The sequence below is a fragment of the Petaurus breviceps genome, unplaced genomic scaffold (assembly GCF_028583685.1).
Source record: "Petaurus breviceps papuanus isolate PSGF00001 unplaced genomic scaffold, PetGlider_PUasm1.0 115, whole genome shotgun sequence".
NCBI classification, from domain to species: domain Eukaryota; kingdom Metazoa; phylum Chordata; class Mammalia; order Diprotodontia; family Petauridae; genus Petaurus; species Petaurus breviceps.
Window position 1 is genome coordinate 6,245,984 of NW_027185612.1, and position 25,705 is coordinate 6,271,688.

At 36.2% G+C, this 25,705-nt stretch overlaps 1 protein-coding gene and 1 long non-coding RNA gene across 4 annotated transcripts in view; one reads left to right on the forward strand and one right to left on the reverse strand.

Moving 5' to 3' along the window:
- Nucleotides 1–6,318, reverse strand: part of LOC138158235 (uncharacterized) — a 75,383-nt gene extending 69,065 nt beyond the window's left edge. For 2 of the 3 annotated variants that reach the window (XR_011167596.1, XR_011167598.1), the window contains exon 1: nt 6,206–6,318. This is a non-coding gene — a long non-coding RNA (uncharacterized lncRNA). The remainder of the gene's footprint in view (nt 1–6,205) is intronic. The other variant, XR_011167599.1, reaches the window with a different exon arrangement.
- The window catches only part of DPP6 (dipeptidyl peptidase like 6), a 990,703-nt gene that overhangs the window by 374,409 nt on the left and 590,589 nt on the right, over nt 1–25,705 (forward strand). The gene's annotated exons all lie outside the window — the stretch shown is intronic.

Below are 25,705 nucleotides of genomic sequence, written 5' to 3' on the forward strand. Positions count from 1 at the left end.
CTTAATATATGTTCTCATGCACTCTCCAATCCACTCAAACTAGTCTTCTCTCTTTTCTTCATACATAATATTCTCTTTTCTTTTTCCATGCTTTCACTTCTCCTGTGTCTAGAATGTGCCCACACTCACCTCTTCCTCTTCCTGCAAGACAAACTTCAAGTACTATATTCTACCTAAAGCTTTTTCTTATCCCCTGAGCTACTAATTCTCTCTTCCAAACTACTTTGTATTTAATCACTCCATATTTATGTGTATTTTTTCTATTCTGTATCTACTTATATATGTACTTTATGTTTATTCCATTAGACTGTAACAGAGATTGTTTGATTCTTTGTACTTGTATCCACAGGGTCTAGAATGATGCCTGGCTCATAGTAGGTACTTAATAATTGCTAATTGATTGCAAATATTATATTTATTTTTGGCAAGAAGAATAAGCTGACAAGATTGTTTGAGATTTCTTTAGAGTGCCTTCCCAAGCATCTTCAAATGATGAAGAAATTTTGTGCTCTGGAAGGGACTTCCCTGTTAGCCATGATGTTTCAATGTGATGGTGATGTTTTCATTTAGAAGTGTGGTGATGCATTTGTCAAAAAGTAAGGAGGGTTATTTATCAGGAAGCAACTGTGAGCTTCAGCAGCACTGCTAAAGGCTTAGCTCAGATTAAATCAGTGTAAAAATCTATAATTTCTGTAATTCCAAGAATTTTTTTTTTGGAAAATTATATGCAAATTTGATGTTCTGAAAGTTTGCTCTGTGGCTCAGAATAATTCTGAAGTCTGAACCAGGTGCCATTTTTTTGTATTGTTGGGTCAAAGGAAGAAAATTTGTTTCCCAGAAAACTGTGTAGTAAAGAAGCAACAGGGTGCAGCTAGGTGGCTCAGTGAATAGAGCACTGGCCCTGGAGTCAGAAGGACCTGAGTTCAAATCTGGCCTCAGACACTTAAAACAAAAACTAGCCATGTGACCTTGAGCAAGTCACTTAACCCCAATTGCCCTCCAAAAAGCAAAAAACAAACAAAAAAAGAAGCAACATAACAGGGAGAAATCAGACTATATAGTGAGACAGTTTTGAGTTTTCTTTCTCTGGGACCATAAAAAATGGGTGGTATATGGGGGTGAGAGTAAAGTGTGACACCAATACATTCAAAGATGGAATGGTCCTTAAGAGCTTATTATGTCTTTTCCAAAAGAAGATGTAGTTAGATATGCAGCCAGGGAAGGATAGTGAAAAACATATATGTATAGATAAATAGTCTAGGGGTCACATTCTTCCACTCGACTATTCAGTACCTGTGGTAGGTAACTATGTATGGTTCTATCCTATTACAAATAGTGCTGAACACAACAGGTTCTCCTGATCTCCACCTCTGTCTTTTCACTTTTAATATTTATTTGGCTATTTGAAAGAGGTCACTTTATAGGGTTGTTCTCCCATAGTATTAAGACTATGGTTTTCTATGTTGACCTTTCTGCCAGAAAGGGGCTGCTTTGCCTTGCATTCCATTTTAATTCTTATTGAGACTATAGCTTCCAAGTTGACCTATCTTTGTAGCCTATTTCTGAACCCTTAAAGGCGGCTTGCTTCTTACTTACAGAGTCTTTGTATATAGTGTACCTGTTAGAAAATATTCTATAGCCACAGTGCTAGTGTAGATGACATGGAGTTCAGTATTTACAGTAGAGATTCTTAACCTGGGTCTCCTAAATCCTAAGTAGTCTGTGGATATATTTCAGAGGATCTGTGAACTTGAATGGGAAAAAAATGTCTGAAGTTAACAATCACTTTCACCAAACTTTTTGGTTTTTTTGTAATCCTGTTAATTTTATCCATTTGAAAACATTATTAAGAAATCCATAATCTATGTCAGAGAGCCAAAGGAGTCTATGTGTCCTCTCTTTAGACCAAAGTCCTTGAGAGTGAAGACTGTTTTTCCCCTTTCTTTGCATCCGCATCATTTAGGACAGTGCTTGGCATGTAGTAGGCATTTACCAAAAAGGTTTAAAACCCTTAGCATTAGAGGATTAACAGCTGAAGAAACTGAATGATGAGTGTTGTATTTTGAGGTCTGAGGATGGGGAGTTGAATCCTGTATCTGCTACTTATTATCTGTGTGACCCTGGGCAAGTCACTGAATTTTTCTGTGATTCAGTTTTCTCATCTATAAATGAGGCCATTGGGAGAGATGATCTCTGAGTGCCCTTTCAGTTCAAATTTCTGCCATACATCCCTGGGTGAAAAAAAAAATACTGTGTTTCCTCTACTACCCCCTCACCCCACCTCTTCCCTGATTGCTTGCATACTGAGCTGGCCCTCTGCTTCCATTGCTTCCCAACCATTTACCCCCAAATCGCTTTGGAGGATGCAGACTTTGGACAGTAATCAAGTGGGAGATGTCTTTGAAATATCTATTCATTTTATAAAAAATATTAAGGTACTGCATTTGATGTTCTTTTCTCATCATCTGTGAGCTATGAGCACCAACTGGACTATATTTATTATTCAGTAACCTTCCAGAACTACGTCCTCTATGTAAATTTCTGTAGTCTGCATCTTAGGAAAATTGCAATTGAAAAGGCAATCTGACTGAGAGAGGAATCAAAGAATCATGTTTCAGTTTTAATTTCTCATCCATAAACTCCATTAGAAAAGGAAAAGGAGTTACAGAATCATCAATTGATATGAAATAATGTTTTTCAAAAAATGTTAATGTCTTTGTTATAAAGTAGCACCTGCATTATTGAATAAAATATTATTCATGTTAGGTGTGATGTGATTCCAGTGGAAGAAATTACCAGAGAATGACCCATAATAAATCATATGCCACTGGTGCATGCAGGTAATACTGAGATTAATTCTCTCCTGATCGGAAAGCTTCTCAGACTCTGACGGGAACGTCACTGTTGCTGGGTTATGGATGGATTCTAATATAATTGTTTATTTTTAAACACTCCTGAGATGCAGATGAGGAAGCAAGACCAGCAGGTGCCTGCTTCATTTATTTGCTTTATGCAAAGCCTTGGTGTTAAAAGAACAGAAATGGATCTTTTCTAGTAAACAACTTTTTTGGTTTCCAATTTTCTTAACCCCTTTTGATCCTAATACTTGGTCAAGTAATGGAAGTCATTTTGTGACTGGGGTTAGAACTGGGGGTGGGGAAGACTTGCTTTTATTTATATCTTAACTTTTAATGGAAAATATTCCTTTTGGGTGGATTTTTGATTAAAATAGAGTAAATATTAGACAGCGTAAGACAGTAGCCTAACAAGGCCATTGCATTGAGGTTGGTACCATTTTTGAGCCATGGCTGTGCTCCAGATGTCATTGGTATTATTTTCATTTAAGTATTCAATTTAATTCATTTGCAAGTTGAATGTAATTATGTTATTTCCTTATTCATTTTTCCAAAGAGGAATGCATGATTATTCTAAGTAGCCTTGAATTTGAAGACCAAGGAGACCACAAGAACAGCCTTGTTTTTCCCTCATGTATTATTACATTTCTCTGTCCTGTCTATTTTAGGATGAAAATAGATTCAGTGTCCCAAAGGGAAAAATGCCTTCATTTTACAAATAAATAGAATGTCATTGGCGGAAAAAAGAAATTCTTTCATTCAACAAGCATTTGTTAAATACTATATGCACAGTATTCCACACATTCTGCTAGGTACTGAAAATAGAAGGACAAAAAAATAAAATCAGCCCTGTTCTCTGTTGGCAGCAAGCACTTAGAATACTAAATTTAAAAAAGTAATTTGCCTAGGACAGAGAACTATACGCTATAGGAGAGACTTCTGTGGGACCTGGCTTGTGAGCAGAGCTTTGAATGAAGAAAGTTAGAGATTTTACACTATAGATTTGAAGAGGGAGTGAGTGCATTCCAGATGGGGGCGGGGGGCGGGGGGCGGGGAAAGGGAGGCTCATCCTAAGCAGAGGAGCTGGTATATTGTATATAGGGAATAGTAAACATTCTAGTCTATCTGGAACATAATGTGAGTAAAGGAAAGTGGAGTTCAGTAAGCCTGGAAATAGTCTAGAGAAATTTTAATAGCAACAGGGGAGTTGCTACATATCACTATTTTCCCATGAGATTGAATGCTGCATTAAAACAGAACTATTTGTGTGGATATATGCATGTGTGTATACACACACACGTGTATATATGCATGTGTATAGATATTTGAGGAATGAAGCTTTAAAATGTGTTCACTTATCTGTAATACCTTATTCTGTAATATCCTATGTGTCCAATAGCTAGTGCTCTTGCACACAAGTCAGTCATAGATAGTATACTTGTTTATTTATTTAGGAAAACATAATCAAGTCACTTTTTCTATAGAACTTTAAGGTTCATAAAGAACTTGACATTTTTTACCTCATTTGTTGCTCGTTATGTCCATGTAAGATAGGTGCTATAGTCACTGTTTTATAAATGAGGAAAGTGGCAGTCAAAAAGTTAGAGTAACTAGTCTTTGGCTATAGCACTAATAAGGGGGAGGGACGGGTTTTTAATCAGGTCTTTCCTGCCTCCAAGCCCAGTACTCTTTCCAGTAGCTGCCAGATTCTAACAATATATCCATAATTTCTACTAGGAAGGATAATATTTTTGTAAAGGATATGTGTTCACATTGTGAACTACATATATCAGTGCTCAAACATGGTATTCTGCAGGGTAGTGATATTATCAAATATTAGATAATAAGAGCTCCTAGTACAGGAGATTTACAGTCAGTGGGCAGGAATGCTCACAAGAAATTCACTATGAGTGAGTGGTGGAATAAAAGGAAAACTAGAGAGAGGGAGAGAGAAGAAAAGGAAGGAAAGGAGGAAGGAAAAGAGAGACAGAGAGAGAAAGAATAGAAAATAGAATATGCTTTTGGGACACAGGGAATTTACAATGCAGCAGGTCAGTGCTGTAAAAACTCAGAACAAAGGAGCACCTCTAAACAAATTCCAGAGTAAAGAACAAGGACATAAGATATCATTTTGTCTTCTATACTTGTAAGTATGAATATTCTTCTTTTTGTTTAACTATTTCCTATTACTAGCACTGTCTTACACGTAGTAGGTGCTTAATAAAGGCTTGTTGGATTGGGTTGGATCCTTCTGAACTAAATGATCTGTCATCTCTTCCTATTCTAAATTTTTTGTTTCCATTTGTAGAATACATGTTGAACTTTACCTTTTTAAGTGAATAGTAGGCATATTGCTTGCCTGAAGCATAGAATTCCTAGCACAGTTTTAAATATTTCATTTATGTTTAATCATAATTACCTGCCAATATCCCAGAGGCGTTATATAAGCAGACTGGTAATCACTATACTTACTTAATATGCAGAGTTGAGGAAGGAAATTAAACCAAGAGACCTACAGAAATACAATAGTAATTCCCAGTAACACTGCTAACCAAAAACTGGTATTATGAGGTCAAAAACTAGTATTATATAATGTGGCTCTGGATAATAGATTCCATCATGACTGTATTTATTAAATTCACATCATTAGAGCAGTTTAACTGAATCTAGAGAGACACACCAAGTACTTAATCTTAGTAACCTTGGATTTATAGTTTGAAATAAAAAAGTATGATACACCTTTGAAGCATAAAATAAAAATTGAATGTTTTAGGTTAGATTTTAAGAAGCAGTGTTTCTGGGAGTTTTAGTGAACTAAGTCAAACCTGTTTTTCTTAGTGATACTCAAAGCAACAGTTTGCTATACCTAGATATTCCCCCTGGCATATGGTTAGTTGGATTAATTAAAAACAAAACACTATTCAGAGAAAACAATGAGCCTCCCACACATTTTAAAAAAAAAAATCTAACTTTAGGAGAAATACATGAAGAATAAAATAATTATGTTAAATTCAATGCAAAATCTAAGACAAAATAATCAAAGTAAAATATATAGGAACTATGAAGTATACCATCACAATCTCATCCTTAATATCAGTAGATCCTAAAACATTAATTAGCACTGGGTGATAGCAATCAGGGACTTTACAAAGCTAATTAAATGGACACTGGCCCTGACACAACTGAGAGATGGCTATCAAAGACATAATACATCCCATTCTGACCTCCACAATTTAAGAAGGACAGGGAAAACTTTTAGAAGGTTTAAAATGAAGTCTTAGGGATAACTGAAGCTTTGGAAAATGTGGCTTAAGATGTTAGTTTCTGCTCTTTTCATTCGGTGAACCTACCTTGCTCAGATATTAATTCCCCTGGTTGCCAATGAGACTTTCCCAAGGCAACCCAAGTTATTTTCTGCCCCTCCTACTTCAGCAACAGGCAACTTGGAAGCCTTGCCACCCCCACCCCGCTCTCTGACACATAAATAGCAAATGTAGATGAACTGGTAGTTGAATAATGTTACTAGCCCTTCAGTGTTGGAATGCTGGTAGAGTGAGAGACCATCATGGTCATCTTCAGTTCTTCTAAATTTAGGATGACAGGGGTTCCAGACATTGGTTTTGATTCTTCTCAGCTCAGTTCTGCTTTTTCTTCTTGCCTTCCTTCATGGATCTTTCTTTTATCCTATTAAGGTATTTCATTTTTTTAAATAAACTTGAACATAGAAAATCAGTCATTAAGCCTTTTCACCATTTGTTCAAACATGTAGAAAAAATTACATTCAACATACACATAGTTGATGAGTGCCTATGGTAGAAATGCAAACATGACACTGAACCAATCATTGGATTAATTCCCTCACTTTCCATATCTCCTGACTCTCACTCAAGTGGCACTAAGGTATTTTATGTAGCTTTCCTGTAAACTGTCACAGCAAAGTGCCTTTTTATAAAATTACAAGAGTCTTAGTCGTACATACAGTCCTGGGAAGATCACTTTTTAGCAAACTCCTTCATTCCTCTTCTAAGACCATTCATTCTTCTCAAGTGTGAATAGTTAGAATATTTGCACCGCTAGCTGTCAAGCCTTCCTCTTTAAGCATTTGCCAGTTTCAATCAATAAACATGGCACAGGTCTCCTAACCAGAATACTTTGGAATCTCACTGTCTTCTTTTACTCTTTTTATCCAACAATAAGCATTAAACACAAACACACACACACACATCATTGTATATCCCCAACTTTTGTTAGTGTTAGTGAAAAGTAATTTAATGGAATATAGGACCAAGACTCCACCCTTCTGGAGGTTAGATCCTAGTGGAAGAAATAAAATGCATATACACATATATTTTATATATATACATATATATATATACGTGATATGTATGCACTGCAAATATATTTGTCAAATATGGTGAATTCATATCCTATGTGCACGTATGTATTTATATGTATATGGCAAGATGAACAAATGCCAACCTAGAAACACCAGACCATATATGTTTCTTCAATTCAGAGGAGGGAAAAACTACTGTAGGCAGGGGCTGATCAAGGAATTTTCCTTAATATCATGTGGCTTAAACTTATCTTTGAGGGCAGGATTTGGAGAAACAGAGAGGAGGAAGGTGTCTTAGGTAAGGAGAGAGCATGAGCAAAAATACTAAGACAGAAATGTCTAAGATGTGTTTGGTGACCAAATCTCTTGGAAATTATTCTTCCCCATTATCTTCTTCCATACTTGAATATTAAGTGAACTCAGATGTTGCCACACTGGGTCCCAACCAGTACCTGGGCATGATCAACAGATAAAAGAAAGGGCAACCATACTAAAAGGATACAGGGAGTGATGTTGAGAAGTTATTAATAGGCCCTCCTGGATGATAGATATTTTCAGACCTGCCCCTATAGGTCAGTCTTGGGAGATGCAGTAACTAAGATGCATAGAGTATATTGCTCAGATCCTTGATTAACCTTTCTACTTTTGCATGCTTTTTGGGCTATTCTGGTGAGGCAGATGCTTCCTCCCCCTACCACGCCCCCATTGAAATTTTGGGACTTAAAACAAATATCTTCTGAAATGTTCAAATGAGCATGTATTAAAGTTTCTGCTAGCCTGAGAAGCACTAATATCAATCTTTTTCTTTTGCAAAGAGAAAAAAATATTGTTTTCAGCAATACTATAAGGATTTCCTAGTCTCTTAAGTTAGTGTACTTTGAAAAGTTAATTCCCCTGTCCCACTTATACACACTTTCTACATGATTCCAAATTTGCAAAATGGTGCTTACAGAGTAGAATGTACGTGGGCTTTTGTTGTTACTGTGGAATTTGTGTCTGTGTCCTTTCTGACGTTCCCATAAAGTCATTCAATTTCAAAGAGAAACTAATATTCCTCCTTACTGCCATTAGGGTAGCATTAGGCAGGGCATCACCATGAAAGGTACCTTTTTAATCATCCCCCAATTTAACTTTCTCTCACAAGACCTTTGATGCTTTTCCAAAAGGACACCAAAGAATCCATCCAAAGTCCAACCAACTAAATTTGCAGCTACATTATTGAAGGCTGAAAAGTTTTCCAAAACCTGGTAGATGAAATTCTGAAGTAACATTTTTTGTACCATAAAAAAGGTTTTAGACATAAACAATCAACAAATATTTCTTAAGTGGTTTATATATCAGACATTGCTAGTAGATGGAGAGAAATATATTATTTGAGAAATTTTGATTTTTTAAATTAATATGCCATTTTCAAAGGTATTTGTGGCAGTAATTTTTATTTTTGTTGTCAAGATATTTTGGAAAATGAAACTAACTCAATTTTTGTATCAAGTAGCACATGGAAAATAGTTTTCTTGTTTTGAGAGTAGTATGTATTCCATAAGAATATATTATTTTATTTATACTTTAGAAGTCATCTGTTTAAAGAAATCCAAAGTGACCTCTGAATTTGTCTAGGGGAGAGTAGATTAAAACGGAGGGTTTCTTGAAGTCATATGACTAAAATGAAAGGGGAATATCATTCTGCTAGGTTTCTGCAAAGTCAGCTTCAGCTTTCAGGTGACTATAGCAGTGCTGTCTTGACATCCGCATCCCTCTAAATTAAAAATATGGCACTGGGATTTGTGTCACCTTCCATGTTTTGATATTTCTTGAGAGCGGATTGAGTAGAAAACTAAAATTCCCATCACCTTCAGTATCTTCTTAGCATCCTTTTTTCAAAGTAAGAAAGTAAGTTTACTTTGTTTTACTGAGAGGAGGACTACATGACTAAAAATCATTTTGTTTAGTCGTATATTCAGTGTTCCAAGGGATTTTTCTCTTTCTAGGATTGCTTCAATGAATACTTTTGTAATGTGATATGCCATGCAAATAATTATCCCTTCCAATTTTAATGAAATTTAATAAATATTTACTAAATGCTTACTTTGTCTAAGTTTTTTACTGTCCTGGGCACACAGAGACTGAAATGAATGTAGATTGTATAGGGATCCACAACATGAATGCAGATAAATCTAATGCATAATGTGTAGGAAGGGTACCAATGGGATGATCAAGTAAAGAGCCCTACCAATATTTGAGGTATGAAAAGCTCAGATCAGATTTAAAGAAAAAACAACTGAGAGTGTTAGAATAGTTCTCACAGAGTTGAGGCTTGAAGTAGCAGAGGAATTCTGAAGCTTTGGATGAGGGCTATGGGGCAACCTGCATGGATGAATGTGCAGAGGAAGAAAATGGAATGTTAAAATCAAAGAAAATTAAGTAGTCTAGTTTGGCATGAACAGAGAGAGTATAAAAGGGATGGAAGGTGAAATAAGATTGGAAAGGTAACATGGAATCAGATGGTGGAGGATTTTAAGGGCTAGGGTATGAGAATTGTCTTGTGTTGTAGAGGCAACAGAAGACCGCTAAAGTTTTTTTTTTTTTTTGAGTGGGGGAGAAAAGGGGAACAGGAGGTGACATGGTCAGGCCTATCTCAAAAGGCTTATTTTGGCAACCATAGGAAAGGTGTTTTGATGGGGCTGGTAGTTGGGTTATCAAATAAGAGACTGTTAGAACCATGTGAACTGTGTAAGCTATAACAATAACATCACAAAAATGAATCTCTTTGAATAACTCAAGAACTTTAGTCAATGCAGTGACTAGATATAATTCCAGAGGACTAAAAAAGAAGAATTGTGTCCATTGCCTAAAAGATAGGTGATAGAATAAATAAATATGCAGAATAAAGACATACATTTTTGAATGTGATCAATGCAAGAGTTTTGTTTGCTTGACTATGCTTATTAATTACTAAGGTTTTGTTTTTGTTTTTATTTTTTTCAATTGGGAGAGAAGGAAAGAAAATAAATGATTGTTAATCAAAACAAAAATTAAAGTAATAATAATAGCATTTACACAGTACTTCGAAGTTTACAAAGTGATTTACAAATATCCTCCTATTGTCTTCTCACAGAATTCTGTGAGATAGCTACTATTATCATCCCCATTTTACAGATGAGAAAGTAAAACTGTATGAGATTAAGTAACTTGCCAAGGGTCATAGAGCTCGCAAGTATCTGAGACTAGATTTTGAACTCAGGTCCTTCTGACTCTAGGTGCAGCATTTTGTCTACCACATCATGTAGAGATGATGAGATGAACTATGTAAGTACTTAGAGGAGACAGATCTGAGAAGCGTGATAGGGACAGAATTGATAGAAAGTCACAACTGATTGGTTATGGGATAGTGAAAGAGAGGAAAGAGTTAAGTTTTCTAAAAGGGGGCTATACCACCTATTAATCCTACTTCCAGGATACTAAGTATTTGCAGGATAATGTGGGTGTAGAATGCTTGGCTCTCCTTGGAGAAAATTATTGTACAAATATTGAGTAGTATTATTACTGTTATTTTCACCCTGAGAAAGGAAGAAAAGAGGTCTGATATTCTACCATCTTTAAGACAGAAAAGGAAAAGGTGTTGTTTCAATGGGCAAATTTCTGTAAGGCTGTAAAAGTAGCAAAACATTTTCTTCTATTTTATTCAGGAAGGCTAGGCAGCCTTGTTGTGATAGGTTAGCACTGTTTTCATTTAGTTATGCTCCAAGACCAAGATCTGATTGTTATATCTCTGGGAAAAGCTGGGAATGGTTAGTGAAAAATGTCAGACACCAATTCTTTGAACTAGAAATTTCCTTAAATGATATATGTATAGACTTATCCATGCCTACACAAGATTCATGAATTGTAGCTATAAGACAGCAAACTTTGAGCATCAAAGTTCAGTTGTTAGCATATTTCTAACCCTTGCACCACAATTCTGTAAACACTGTCTGCCCAGTGTTCTGCTAAATAGAATTTGGGGTAAGGATTGGGATAGGACATTGATTTCCTTGACAACAGAATACATAAAGAAGCTGTTGTGGCCTCCTCAAGCTATTAAACCATGGCTGCCTCATGGAAATGAGGAATAGGAAAAGACTTTACACACCTAACTCATCAACTCTGTATCTTCTAATCCCTCCTGACTCACTTTTCATGATTTTCTTACATCATTCTCATTTCTCTTCCCAATTTTTCCTCCATTTCTCTTACTTGATTTTCAAAATCCTTCTTGAGCTCCTCCATGGCCTGTAACTAGTTCATATTTTTCTTGGAAGCTTTTGATAAAGGAGTTTTGACTTTGTTGACTTCTTCTGGTTCCATGTTTTGATCCTTTTTGTCCCCAGAGAAGGATTCTATGGTTTGATTGCAATTCCTTTGCTTACTCATCTTGCCAGCCAATTACTTGACTTTTGAACTCTTTGCCATGGTAGAACTCTGCTTCCAGAGTGTAGAGCTGTGTCCCAAATTGCTGGGGTTTTCACAAATGTTGTCAGAGATTGGAGGAGGGCACCCTCTCTATAGCCACCACAAGCTCTGGCACACTGGCCATACACCCCAGGATCACCACCCAAGACCACAACCCAGAACCACGCAAGTCAAAGCAAGAGCAATTACCCTCTGAATGGTTGCTTAGTCCCCTTGCGATCTTCAGGCCAGGAGCTCCAGAGGTAGCCATGCAGCTGCTGCCACAGCACCTCCACTACCTCTCACCTCAGGAGCAGGGGCCAGATTGCACTCTTCAGTCACCCTGTTCCAACAGAATTCCACACTGACCTTTTACTTTTCTCTTTGGTTTTTATGAATTGAGAAGTCTGGAAAATGCCATGGCTGCTGGTTATTCACTCTCCTGAAGTCTGCTCTGGTTGGTCTGTGCTGCTGGTTGGGCCACCCCAGGTCTGTGCCAGCAGGGCTCACACAGGACTGTGCTAGACTCCAAGCTCTGTGTGATAGACCCTTTCTGTCAGCTTTCCAGGCTGCCTTCAGCAGGATATTTGTTTCTCCCTGTCACTCTGTGGGTTCTGTAGCTCTAAAATTTGTTTAGAGTCATAATTTACAGGTATTGGAGGTGGTTGGTGCAAGAGCTCATGTAATTTCCTGCTTCTGCTCTGCCATCTTGGCTCCACCCCCTCTTCTAATTCCTCATGAAAATTCTATATAGTCTCCCTGATTTGTAGTTAATCAATCAACAGATAATTTTATCTCAGTTCTCACTTTTAATATTAGTTCCACTTCAATCTGTATCTGATGTCAGTGCTTTCTTGGTTTTAATCTTCCTTTTCAACCTTATCTCCTACTTTAGTTGGTTCTCTAAAACACTCATTAAACATCCTTTCTCCAGATCCTTTTACCATTTGATCCACCTGGAATACCCTCCCTTGAATATAATTCCTAACTACTCTTCAGAGTAGTATTTATCATATAGGCTTTCTTGAAATGAAAATCTATTGTTACATATTTTGAATCCTCTCGTGTTCTGCGATGCACATGGCATGCTTTTTCCTTATTTTGTATTTAAGTTCTAATATTTAATTTTATGATATGTTTTTTGTTTTTTTTTCTATTCTATATTTGTGTTCCGGTATTTGAGCCTAAGATAAAATATTGAAGAAGAAAAAAAAGCTCAGCTAGTCCAGGAAATATCTCTCATACATTAAAAATATGTAGTTGGTGAGCTATACCATAGGGACAAGAAATCCAAGAATGGGTAATGATTGTTGAAATAGAGAAATCATTGAATCACAGAAAGGTATTCACTATCCTTTAGTCCCAGGATTTGTCTGTTAACTATGCTTAGCCAATGAGTGGAGATCTAGACTATAATCACAAGAGAATAGAGTGCATATACAGAAAAAGAGAGATTTAACTTAGCAAAATGAGAGAAACTAGACCCATGAAAGGACGGACCTGGAGAGCCTAGAACCTGAACCAGACATCTCAAGGCATCTTTAAGAATAGACCACAAAGGGGCAGCTAGGTGGCATAGTGAATAGAGCACCAGCTCTAGAATCAGGAGGACCTGAGTTCAGATCTGGTCTTAGCCACTAAATACTTAGTAGCTCTGTGATCTTGGGCAAGTCACTTAACCTCAATTGCCCTGCCTTCCTCACTGAAAAAAAAACAAGGAAAAGACCATAAAGACAGTTTTGTCAACAGAAGCCTAGATGGACAGGTTTAGTTAGCAAGACTAATGAGTATCAGGTGAAAAAGAGAAAGGCTGTGTAGAAAGGCAACAGAGGAAATATTTATTTTTAGGTTCTCAAAAGTGAGATGGTATAGCCAAAGGTCTGAAACCTAAATTGTGAGAGATTGATTTGGGGTACAGATCAAGAAGAGCTTTCTATGCATAGAATTTTGGATGGGGGATGGAAGAGATCTATATAGATTTCTGGTAGATAACTCTAGAATCTAATACAAAGAATCTTGTCGAAGTATGTCTGTGGGTATTACATGATAGACCTACTCAGACTCTTTTATGTTCCTGCATTCATAATTGAAGGTTTAAGAAGTATGTCCTAAAGGATTGAGACTCAGCATCATTGCTAGTCAAATTCCCCAAAAGAGAGTTAGAATTGAGTTGACTCCAAGACTTAGTACCTTTTTTGGCACTTAAGATCAGGATTAAACCTTACAGGGTATAAAACATTTGCTTTTTTGTTTTATATTCCCATTCCTGTATGTTTCACTAGTACTGCATTGTAGTAAATCTCTCGTTTCAGCCCTGAGAAATTGTATCTGTCATCGTATGGGGGAATGGAAACTGGAAGGGAAGAAAGTATTTGGTGTGATTGAAAGAGCACAAGATCCAAAGTCGGAGGACTTGTCACTTACTGCCTCTTTGACCTTGATCAAGTAATCTTATCTTCCTGAGCCTGGATATGCTAATATTTCTATGATTACATTAATACTTCTGTAGCATGTCTCTGTGATGGTGATTCATTGAAATCCCATTCCATCCTCCTCCTGTGTCTGTGGAAGAGTGATATTCTACTTACTACTTAGGACCTAAATAATTGACTTGGTTTTTGTTTTCCTTTAGCTTGGGTAAAGGTATGCTGGTAAATGTTTAACAACCAGACCACCAAGATGTTTTAAAGTATGTATAACACTCTTTTAAGTTTAACCTAAATTATTAAATTTTTTTCTCCATTACTTTCTTAAATCTACTCAAATTGGGGTTAAGTGACTTGTCCAAGGTCACACAACTGATAAGTGTTTGAGGCCAAATTTGAACTCAGGTCCTCCTGACTCCAGGGCCAGAGCTCTTATTCACTGTGCCACCTAGCTGCCCCCCTTTTTTTTTTTCTAATTTTGAGTTCCAAATTTTCTTCTTCCCTCTCTCTCTTCCCCCTTATGGAGAATTCAGGCAATTTTATATTTATTATACATGTGCAGTGATGGAAAACATTTCTACATTAGCCGTGTTGCAAAAGAGAACAGAAAAAGAGAAAAATGGATAAAGTGAAAAAAAGCATCCTTAAATCTGCATTCAGATCCCAACAACTCTTTTACTAGATATTAAGAGCATTATTCATCATAGGTCTTTCAGAATTGTCTTGGATTACTGTATTGCTGAAAATAACCAAGTCATTCACGATTGATCATCATACAGTATTGTTGTTACTGTGTACAATGTTCTCCTGGTTCTGTTCACCACAATTTGATCAGTTCCTATAAGGTCTTCTCAGTTTTTTTCTGAAAGCATTCTGCTAATCATTTCTTATACACAATAGTACTGTATCACAATCATATACCACAACTTTTCGGCCATTCCACAATTGATGAGCATTCCCTCCAATTTCCAATTCTTTGCCACCATAAAAAGAACTGCCATAAATATTTTTATACATATAAGTCCTTTTCCTTTTGCTCTGATCTCTTTGAGATACAGACCTAGTAGTGGTATTGCTGGGCCAAAGCAATTTGGAACTATGTCCAAAGGGATATAAAACTGTGCATGCTCTTTAATCCAGCAATACCACTGCTACATTCCAAAGACTTGGTTTTCTATATATTTGAGAAATGAGGCCTGATCCCACTTACTCTTAAGATACTATCCAAAATATTTCTTTTACAAGACTAACCGTACTTATAAATAGCTTTTGTTTTGGTTTACTAAATGTGGGAGAAAGGTGATGGGTGGCGGAAGATCACTCAAAACTGAAATTAAATTAAAGTACAAAAACAAAAGATACTATCCAAAATACTGCATAAAGGGAAAGCATGCAACTTCCAACTTCATTCATATCAAGCCATATCTTATTGATGATGGGCCAAGAGAAAATGTGATAAGGTTGCAGGATGAAGTATTTAGGATGAATACATAACTAAAAAGGGCCCGTATGCTGAAAGACACCGAGGAACAAACTGTTGAGGAAAAATTCATTTAGACAGAAAGCATTTATTAAGCACCGAAGATGAGGAAAGAACTCCCTTATGTTAGAGAGATAGAAAAGCAGAAGGACCCAGGACAAAATCCTGCCTCCCACTAGGCAGGTGAGTGACCCCGGAGAAGTCCGTTATCCATTTTGTTCCTCAGTGTCCACACCTATGAAATCAGGGGCCTAGGTTCATGTGTCTAAGGTCTCTTGTAGGTCTAAATCTACAATCCTTTGATCCTCCAGTATTTAAATTATCTGCCATATCATCTAATGAAGTAATAGTTTTGCTTCTTTTTTTCCCTATTCTTATTCCCTCAATTTTTTGTATTCTTATTATAGTTAGCATTTCTCACACCATATCAAATAGCAGTCATGAAAATCAACATCCTTGCTTTAGCATTATTCTTATTGACAAGGACATTAACATTTCTCCATTACAAGTAATATCGATCCTTAGTTTTAGATAGTTACTATTTACCATATTAAGGAAAAGTCCATATATTTCTAGGCTTTTTAGTGTGTTTTTTTAAAGAAATGGTTGTTGTATTTTTTTAAAGTTTTATCTGAGCTTATTTATATTATCATGTAATTATTATTGTTATTGAAAATTTGCTATGTTTATAGTTTTCCTTAATTAAAGCAACCTTTCTTTTTTTTGGTATAAATCCAACCTAGTCATGGTGTATAATCCAATACAGAGATTCTAAGAGGTAAAAGGAGAGACTTCATTTTGATTTGGGTTACAGCTTATGCAGAGGACACAAAGGTTTAGAGATGGCAAGTTGTGTATGGAGAGTAGCTACTAGGCCAATGTGGCAAGGATTGAGAGTGCAGTAAAGTAAAGGGAAGGGAAGGTAACATGCATTTATATAGTACCCACTATGTTCCAGTCACTTCACTAAGAGCTTTTTTTTTTAATACTTATTATCTCATTTTATCTTTACAACAACCCTGTGAGGTAGGTGCTGTTATTATCCTTATTTTTCTCTTGAGAAAACTGAGAATATAGTGATTAAATGACTTTGCTTAGGGTCTCTTTGCTAGTAATCATCAGAGACTGGATTTGACCCCAAACCCAGCAGTCTGTCCATTTGCTACCTGCTACCTCTGGGAAGGGAAAGTAAGACTAGCAAGGGAAATGGGCTCCAGAGTATAGAAACTTTAAATGACCACCTGAGTATTTTCTATTTTTATTCTATAGGCAATAGAGAAACCCCAAAATATTTTTGATTGAACGAGTACATGTGTCTTAGAAATATCAAGCTGACAGTTGTGTGAAGGATGAATTGGAGAAGGGAGAAACTGGAAGCACAAAGACAAATTGGGAAGTTATGAGAGTGATCCAGGCTAGAAGTAATGGGTCCTGAAATAGCATAGAGGCTTTGTGTATGCAGAGGGTGGGATAGAGTATACTGATGTGAAGGTAGAATTGATAAGACTGGGGGACTTATTGAAAAAGTCATATGACAATAAGGGAAAAGTTAAGGATGTCTCAGGTCAGGAAAGATCCCCAACAAAAATAGGTCAGTTCAAATAAGTGATATGTTTGGGGCAAAATGGAATTTCCATTTTGGACATGTTCAGTTTGAGATACCTAAAGGACACCCAAATGTAGACAATGTAGCTGAAGTTCAGGAGCTGTATTAGGGCTTAGCTATATAGATGAGGTGAGCTGTAGAGAGATAAAGATTAAACTCATGGGAACTTGTTGAGATCCCTAAGGAACAGAGTATAGAGAAGAAATGGAAGAGCATCCTGATTATAGCAAGAAATGCAAACTGATTTATCCTTCTAATTTACTTAAATGGTTTGGGTGGGCTCTTATTATATTGAATGCCAATTTGAATTCAAACCTTTGGATTCATTTGCAGCTGCCAAAATTTGTTTTTTATTTTTGTTTTTATAAACTATAATCAAAGACCCAATAGATAACCAGGAGTATTCACTGGAGTTACTTCAAATTCCTCCTTAACATGTGGAACCATCTCTACAGTCACATGGAAGAGGAGTGTTGACTATAATGATGTGACTGAACATTATTTTTCACTTAAAGATCTTTTAATCAAAGAATATTTAGAACAAAATGGATTTTGCATTACTACTGTTGCGAGGTTTTTATTTTGCTGTTAATAAGCATTAAAGTCCCATTGTGCTTGCATGTGCACATATGTTCTTTGTTTCCTTCTTTTTAAAATCGTGATTAGTGTATTTTCCCTAGTGCTACCTTGATTTGCATAATTGCAAGGCATTTAAAAGTATTATTTAAAATAACAGTTATGAGAATACATCAAATCTTTTAGTCCTTTTTCTTTTTAAAATCTTATTTGGACTCAAACAGTGACAAAAATGCATATTTCTACATACAAAGAAAGATAGAAAAACAGAATTATACATGAAATCCAAAATCTCTCTTACACACAGCTTGTTTTTTTTCTGGATATACTAAATTTAATACAGAACTGCCAGGATTCTTTTGTCTTCTACTCTAATTCTTTTCAAAGAAGTCAGTATATATTTAATTTCATGAACAAAATATTGAGGTTTATACATGGCTGATGACTCAGCATATACATACTATGAAATAGTTTTCCTCTTGGTATATCTCCCATCGCGTAATGAATCACAGAGCCTTCACCTCAGAGTTTTCTTTCAGAAATCAGGAAGTCCATTTCTCTAACTAAAAGACAGGACATAACAATTCTCAATCCATTCTGAAAGTGAGAAGAGATTGATTTTAAGTGATGCCACTGAGGCTGAGAGGTAACATCTTCCTTCAGTGAAGGACACTAGTTTTTAACAGCCTTTAAGACTGGATCATAGATAACTACGTTCAGAGCTTGTAGCAATCTTATCTCATTCAGATTTCTCATTTCTGAGATGAGGAAACCTAGCCTGAGAGAGGTTAAGTGATTTCCCCAAGGCTATGGAGGTGTTAAGTGTCAGGGGTCACATTTGGATTCAGGTTCTCTGACTCCAACTCTAGAATTCCATCCATTGTCCTATACTGAGCCAAGATGATAGAGTAATAGGAAGATGTACAGTGAGCTTCCCCAGCCACTACAATAAAACAAACCCCATCCAAACAATTTTAGAAAATGTACCAGACCAAATTATGATGGGAAAATCCAAGAAGTCACAATGAGTCATTTTTCCACTTCATTTTTTCCCCACAGTACAGTGTACTAGCCTTTTTCCTTAATTCTTAAAAGTAAGATGGATTATCTTCTCCAAGAAAATTTAGGAATAAATTCTCCTAAAACCAGTAGCATTCCTTGAAATTTTACTAATATTCCCCAAGCCTTCAATGTTTCTAATATCCTAAGCAAAAACCCTTCTTAAGCCTATTAAGAAATCACTCTCTCAGCCTTATCTAATATGAAGAAGATCAATTCCATACATCTGTAAAAAAAAAGTTTGTTAGACTATTCTTTTCTGGTCAAATATATTACTAATAAAGACAGTGATGATATTTGATCTTTTAAAGTGTGAATTGCTTTTGTAACAGACTATCTAAATTGGTTGTTCCCTTCCAGCTCTGAATCTGTGAACACATGACTGTGGTCATGGTTGTGTAATTATAGGCATTTATCTATATTAGTGATTGTGAGGCATTTTTTTATGCCCCAGAGTCTTGGAGGAAGAGAATAACTGATCTGAGAGGACCAGAGGGCCCCTCTTCCATCCTCCTACTTCCACAAGGGGAAAAGCATTCAGAGTAATTTTTTTCTCCACTTCTTTCCAATCCAACATGTATTATTGTCAGCTTTGTTCCAGTTTCTGAGCAAGGCTTTTTGTATCCCCAAAACTTAGCACAGTGCCTGGCACATAGCAGATACTTAATAAATGTTTATTGACCAACTGACTACCCTCAAGGAATACATAAACAAAAAAAATGATGATGATAAAACTTTGCCTAGCATAGGAAGTTGGTGCTTTTAACCACTCCAATATTCCATTTCTGAAGCCATTCAGTGCTACCCATAAAACATCTGTCCTTCACTCACCTTTCCCTGTCTTGATGATTGCTGCTGCTGCTGCTTTCAGGTACTGCTGAAATGATTTGAAATTGAAATGTTTGAGCTGAAAAATACGCAGTTGCACAAGTTATATACTTGATGATCATCTGGGTTAGTGTGGCTTCCAACAACATCTTACGTGATAAAACTCTCTGTAACACTTTCTGATGTCTCTCATCTACTGTTTTTTTTTAATTCATGCAGGATCTGTTTAATAAATGAAAAAAGCCTTGTGGATCACAAAGGAGTGAGCAGATTCTTGTCTATGCATTTGCTAGCACAGTCTTGTTTCTTGCTGAAGGAGGCACAGGAAAATAGACCTCAAACAATCCAAAAGTCTAACCTAGAACCCTCCAGCTCCAACATTAGCTTATTTCCTCTCTTTCTTCTCAACAGAAAGAAAACAGTTCTGCTCCCTATTATTCATACAATATCCATTCACATACACTTAGGGTATTACTAATTCTCTTCTCAGGCTCCTCTTTGTTAAATTAAAACAAACCCAGTCTCTCTAGCTTTTCCTCATGGGGCTCATTTTCATTAAACATAGTATCTAATGTTTAGAGCCTCTCCAGGTTCCCATTTCCTTGTTAATATTTCTGAGTGTGTACATCTGTTTCAAGTGTGGCTTTTGCATATTGAAGAAATATTCTTGATAGTGGCATAATCCATGAGGAATGAGTAGGTTTGGAATATTAAGAAAGAATGAAAATCAGTAAATCATAGTTAATGGTTTATGGTCATTTTTGGTGGTCCAACACTATCAGCTTTTTATCACACACATAGCTTTGATTTACTGGGAAGAAACCACTGATACAATTTGTGTGAATGTGTAGTTGAATTCATTTATCTAAAATTATACTCTGAGTATTTTTACTTTGGAATAGTTCTTTTTGATTGAATGTAAAGGGAAAGTCCTAAATGGGGGACTTTAGAACTTAAACCTTCTAAATATTTGATCTTTTCCATGTATATCATTGCCCTTTCAGAAGAGTGCATGAGATTATGTGTGTTAGATATCTTTTGGAGGAGACTACTTAAAAATGTCAATGAACAGTAATTTTAAATGTTTGAAAAAACAAGCAAGAACAGTTTTCTTAAAATGGATGAGGTATTCTGTCTTTCTACCCCAAATATAAATTTGTAAGCTGAGTAAAAATAATTCTGTTGCCTTTTGGAAATTAATAGCAAGATTTGTTTTACATACACAACATTCCTCATCATTCCCTGCATTCATGGAATCTTTTTTTCATGACATCAATACAACTTCCTTTTGTGTGTCACTGGAAAATACACATCAGTACAGATAGATCAAGAAGTTTTTGTAAGGACGCTGGGTTTTTCAGAGGGATTATGTCTCTTCCCCTAAATCAGGAAAGATATGACACTTTATCCTAAACATCTTCCAAACTCTCCCCAGATTGAAAACTTTCTTTAAAAAATTTTCTCAGAAAATGTTTTACACCTTTCAAAGTTAGGTATGCTCATTACTCTGTTGGAAGGATGAGTTTGGAGGAATGTAGGAATATTTTTAAATTTTGTGTTTAAATTCAAATTTTTCATGCTATGTAATTAGCCATTTTTGTTAGAGAAAAAGGCAAATTAAAATGTACAGTTAACATTGATACATCCTTTATATACTGCCTAAAGGATGGATCTCATATCTTCTCCAGCTAATTATTAATTTAGGATGCACCTGACCTGAATGAATGATTGAAATATTGGGGGATTGTATACTCTGGGGCTGAGCTAAAATGGAAAATAAAATTGCTCCTTTTTTACCTCTTACTTGTTACAAACTTCAGAGGTCTCTTGTACTTTATTTCCCTAGTTTGGCAAACTAGTCACCATTATAACATATATAATGAATAACATATCTTTGGACCATATCAGAAAAAAATTTTTTTTTACTAAATTTCAATGAATTAACTGAAATATTTTAACAATTAGTAATATGACTCACTTTACATATCTGGCAAATAAATTGGCTTATCCCCCTGTTCTCTCAATCCTACTTGTGAATCATTATACCTGAACTGCAAGGTCTCAGTCTCTTCACATTTTCCCATTCCCAAACCTTCCCTTATTTCAAAATCCAGCTTCTTTGGGGGTAATTTTGTATGGTACAATGGAAAGGGGACAAAGGACCAGGTTTTGAATCCCACCTCTACAACTCATTTCCTGTGTTGCCTTGGACAGTTCATTTAATCTTTTTGAGCCTCCATTTCTTTTGCTATAAAGTAAGATGGATCAGTGTATATGACTATGTAGGGTCATCCCCACTCTAAAGCTGTGATTCTGTGAACCATACCTGATTTTGCTATGTGTCCCCTTAGCATATTTGCTCAATTTGTGACATGTTTGTATATGTTCAGATACTACTCTCCAAGTACTTTGAATCATTTTCATGGGTTAGGTAGACAGTTTCTCTGTTAAGAGTCTCTGCTGGATTGCAAGTTTAATAAGGTCAAATTATATATATTTTCTGAAGGTGGATACCCAATAAAACTTGCTTTATAATGAAATATAGTAGCTTTATGTTCCAAAAGTTTCACTTTTACAAGAAAAAGTATAACAATTGAATTAATTTCATCCATCTCACACAATAAGTAGGCTCTAACTTGCTATTTAGCACTGTTGGAACCTACAAGAAAAAGAGATGTGACTCCTTCACTCAAGTTGCTTAGGCTTAGTGAGTGAATGGGATATATGGACAAGCGACATCTGTATTCCATTGCAAGATAGGGTATGATTGAGTGTTAAAATTAACTGTGTAGAGAACATATGTGATATAGCATTGGAAGCAGCATTTGTTGTGGGCTAGAATAGTTGCAGATGGATTCATAGATGGAATCTAAGGGGAGACCAGTTGAGGAGTTATATGGTAAAATAGTTAAATTACATCTTGAAAGTCAGAAAGAAAAACATTTAAAGATAGTCTCTGACACTAGCTATGTGATGATGGAAACAATCACTTAATCTCTCAGCATTACATACCTCTTATGTTAAACAAAGATTATAATATCTATAGTAGTTATCTTATAGCAAAATTGTGAGTGATGCTGTATGTGAAATATTTTTATGTATTTTAAGCACCACTGTAACATGTCACTTGTTGTTGTTAATAATGAGTTATTATGATGATGATAATCTGACTAGCCAAGACACAATGGGGATGGATATGAGAAAAAGTTAAATGAATTGGGTAGAATCAGATTAAAGAGGACCTTGAAGGAGTTTGGATTTTTTCCAGCTGGCAGCAAATTATGTATTTGAAATACTCGAGCCAGAGAATGTCATATAAAAACAATATTTGAGGCAATTTAGTTTCTTATTTATGTTTAGGAAGGACTTAAATAGGGAAAGACTAGAGGTAAGGAGACCAGTTAGGAGGTGACTAGAGAAACCTAGGAATCAGTTGCCAAGAGCTTAGAATTAAGATGGTGGCAACAGAAGATATAAGTATTAAGATAGAAGTATGATCAGTAACAGATTATGGAGAAAAAAGTAGAAAGCAAAGGTGAAGAAAGATAAGAAAAAGCTGGGGAATACTTAAAGTAGGGCCCTAAGCATTTCTGCTTTGTCAGTGGAATGGACCAGACAAAGGACCGGGCTCTACTCCATCCCTTGTTCCTTTCATTTTGCAGGTGAAGATACTGAGATCCAGAGACATGAAGCATTTTACCCAAGGTCACACAGGTAGTCAGTAGCAGAGCTAGGATTAAGATCTGTGTTCTCTATACCTAGAGAAATTCCCAGATTTTGAGCTAATAAAATCTCTATTAACCTACCACTGTATTAATAAAGTTCTCTAGTAACTGATACTTCTGTGCACTTAGAATGCAATAGTAACCAAAAGTTCATGAAGATGCCCTTGAGTCAGAGTGCCTTCCAAGTCATCAGGGAAAGATTAAATCACTTTACTACAAGTTATGTGTTCATGAATGAACAATTCATGTATGGGGTCTTTAGTAACTGACTTTGAACAAAAATATTTGATTAATCAGATTTTCTCCCTGACCAAAGCAAGTATCTCAGGATACCCAGCACAGGCTTCAGTTTGTCTCACTGATAAAATACTTGCAGGTAGTGTGGAATTTGAAAAATGTCTCCCAGTGCCAACTCAATGACCTGGGACAGAAGTATGACCAAACTCTATAGTGAATGTAAATGTTTGAATATCTTGATACCTTTCTCCTCACCTCACTGTATTCTTTGAAAGGGAGGGAACATTTGCAAGCATCCTGTGTGGGCTGACTTTAAGGGACTAGGGAAGAATGGTCAAAATTAGTGGCAAGTCTGAATTATAGAAATGAAAATTTGTTACTTTCCATTACACCTAATCTCTGAAGCTGACTGCTGACAAAGTGTTTGAATGTCTCTCCTGCTGAACTTCCTTAGATGGCACATGTAATGAGTACTTTCATCCTGCATGTAAACAAATGAGGTGTTAGGATTGTTCAGCAGTTTGCTCTCTAATGGGCTTCCTGCAATCTCCTTTATAGCTTTAATTTGCTTATTGCTAAGGCTCAGGAATAGGACAAAGGTCAAGTTTGATTCAGCCACAGCAAAAAGAACCAGAATTTGAGTGCCTGTAGGATAAAATAGAAAATCTTTTCTCAGCTTTGTTTGCTTCTTCTTTCTTAGTCACAGTGTAGTAGTTTGGTAGTCTAAGTGGTGCAGTGGATAGAACAGAGACATGGACTTGAGAAGACTCATCTTCTTGAGCTCAAATTGGGCCTCAGATGCTTACCAGCTCTTTGACCCTGGGCAAGTCATATAACTCTGTTTGCCTCAGTTTTTTAATCTGTAAAATTAGCTGGTGAAGGAAATGGCCAACTATTCCAGTATCTTTGCCAAGAAAAACCCAAATGAAATCCCAGAGAGTTGGATGTAACTGAACGACATGTCTAACCTACTTTCCAGTCATCTTCCCTCTACATGTATTTTTAATCCAGTCAAATTGGCCTTTTTGCTATTATTCCTCATTCAAAACATTTCTCTCCTGCCTCCCCCCATTTCCCTACTTTGTTTTTATACTAGTTGAACCTCTTTCCCGGAATGTATTTCCTTCTCATCTGCCCTTCTTAGGGTATTTTCTTTGTATGTATGCATGTGTCTCTGTGTCTGTGTGTGTGTGTTACTTTGTCGATATTTTGTATTTTCTCTGCATGTGGTGCAGAGATACCCATAGAATTTAGTTCCTCAAGGACAGCAACTATTTTGTTTTAGTCTATGTATTTTGTCAAAAAAAACATTAATATCATGACAGAAAATTGTTAATACCAAATGTAATAGACTTGCCACAACTTCTTAATTATCTTCACAATGTCAAAATTCTAGTAATGTCCTTTCATTCCTACCCTTAAGATAATGAGATTAGGTTGAGCTGAGCCATACCTTAAGCCTGGAATCTTTAAGCTCCCCCCCCATTCTTTCCTTGTAAACAAAACCAGCTTGAGCCTGATTGTCCCTAATATCGTTACCCCTTCCTTTAGAATTCATGGTATGAAGGGTAAAATAGCCAGAATGAAGTGGTTTTTTGTTGTTGTTGTTGTTCAGATTGCCAAGGGAAGCTGGCATCATATGACCAGGCCTTACTTATTCATATTTTCTCCTCCTAAAGTTAAAAAAATTTTTTTTCATAGGTCTGTAATGTGGAAAATCCATTGTGTTCTGCATTCGTGAGTGACCCCAGTTTGCAAACTTTTTTTTTTCTTTAAAGAAATTGGGGTTAAGTAACTTGTTCAAAGTTACACGGCCAGTTATGTTTTGTGTGGGAGCCAAGTATCTGAGGCCGGATTTCCCGATGCTGCAGCCGGCACTCTTACTGTGCCACCTGGCCACCCCACAAACTTCTTTATCTCCAATAAAGATGCATTTTTTTCCTTTCACTTACGTGTTTGTTTTATTTCAGAACTTGACTATCTCCATGGCCTAGTAGAATGCTTGGTACCCAATAGATACTTAATAAGTTTTACTGAATCTAATCTGAAGCCTTCATCTTATAGAAGAGGAAACTGAAGCCTAGAAAAATGAAATGACTTGATAAAGGTCCCATAGTTCAAGTAGGAAACTAAGTAATGAGATGAACCT